We start from the raw sequence: 1,596 nt of genomic DNA on the forward strand, positions 1-1,596 counted from the left end.
TGACAAGACTGTAAAGCAGCTTCTTCCGGTGTTTTTCAAGGGAGGGCATTTTCCGCAGGGTAACAAACATGGTTCATTTCACCGAAGATACTGTAGTTACATATGCTGTGTGAACCAGAATAACATTTACACTCAGAGGAGTGTTTCCCATATTTTACACTACATGCAGCTCAAAGGCAACAGCTGTTAGTGGTTTGATTTTATTTACGCTGAACAGAAAACGAAGTACATGGCATTGTCACCACACTGGCACCATACATACCACTCTAGTGTCCACCTTAAAGAACCAGTGTTGAACAGTGATCTATCCTTCGTCTCGACACTAGCAATTATTTATCAGAAAACAAAAACACAATGTGACAAGGTGTACTATTGTTCATGCTAAATTATTTACTGAGCCACAAGCTTTTCTAAACTTCAGCGTCAATTAATCTCAAGAACCTCTTTTGTGTGAGAGCTTAATCGTTTGCTAATTAGCGTCCTTGCTTACAGACACTCTCTGTGGAAATATACGATTACATAGCCCATCGACAGGCTCAGTAAACAAAGGCTGTTTGCCAAAATGCCAAAGCAGTTGTTGTAAAGCTGTAGAGGGGCAAATCTATCATTTGTTTGTGTGTGTGTGTGTTTGTGTGTGTGTTTGTGTGTGTTTGTGTGCAGCCGACTGTATGTGAATGTGTGGGACTGAAGTGACAAAGAAAGTGAGATAAAGAGGAAAAACAAAGAAAAAGTGTGATTGTTGGGCGCATTTAGATTTTCACTCTGTTGTTCACAGCGATTGCATGTTAACTGTAAGTGAACATGTTGGCTTGTTTTTAAGTGACAGTCCTGAGAGTCCATTGGCTAGACAGCCTGGAATAGATGACCTCAGACAGATGGCTAAGTGCTGCAAAACAGAGAGGAAGGACGTGGTGGGTGGAAAGAAAGAAAGAAAGAAAGAAAGAAAGAAAGAAATGGAAGAAAAGAGAGGAAAGGGGCCAAGCAACAGGACCGATGTTATCTGACCGTATTCGACAGATGTCATTACGTTGTTTTTATCACCAGTGGCTGAAAGTAACTGAGTATATTTACTCAAGTAGCTACTGTATTTAAATACATGGTAAAGACATGGTACTTCTTACTCTATAGATTTATTTAATAGCTGTAGCCACTACTTATTTTAAGGAGATGGGATTTTTACATTTGGATTACTGCAGAAAATAAGCTCTGAGACAAAGAAACGTTTATGATACTTACCCTTTTTCCAACTTGTAATTTGATTTAGCGTGCTTACCTCTTCTACAAAGGTCTTTCCTCTCACAGCGTTTATAATAGTTTGCAAAAGCGTGAGTATAAACAAAACAAGGCTGTCAAAGTGCACTGGTGAGTCCATTGATTTTTGTGTTCACTGTGATGACATTTAATGTCCCCGACAATCTCTGTATAGTCTCATTTAGCCACTTGTTAGCAACCGGCACTTTTTAAGAGACGTAAAAGCTTAAAGAAACCGCAACGTATTTTTACGTCATATAATAATATGTCAATAAATAATAATAATAATAACCAAAAACCCATTCAAAAAAACCCAGTGACTAATTTCCAGGTTTTAAGACTTAT

This window comes from Seriola aureovittata, chromosome 5 (genome assembly GCF_021018895.1).
Source record: "Seriola aureovittata isolate HTS-2021-v1 ecotype China chromosome 5, ASM2101889v1, whole genome shotgun sequence".
NCBI classification, from domain to species: domain Eukaryota; kingdom Metazoa; phylum Chordata; class Actinopteri; order Carangiformes; family Carangidae; genus Seriola; species Seriola aureovittata.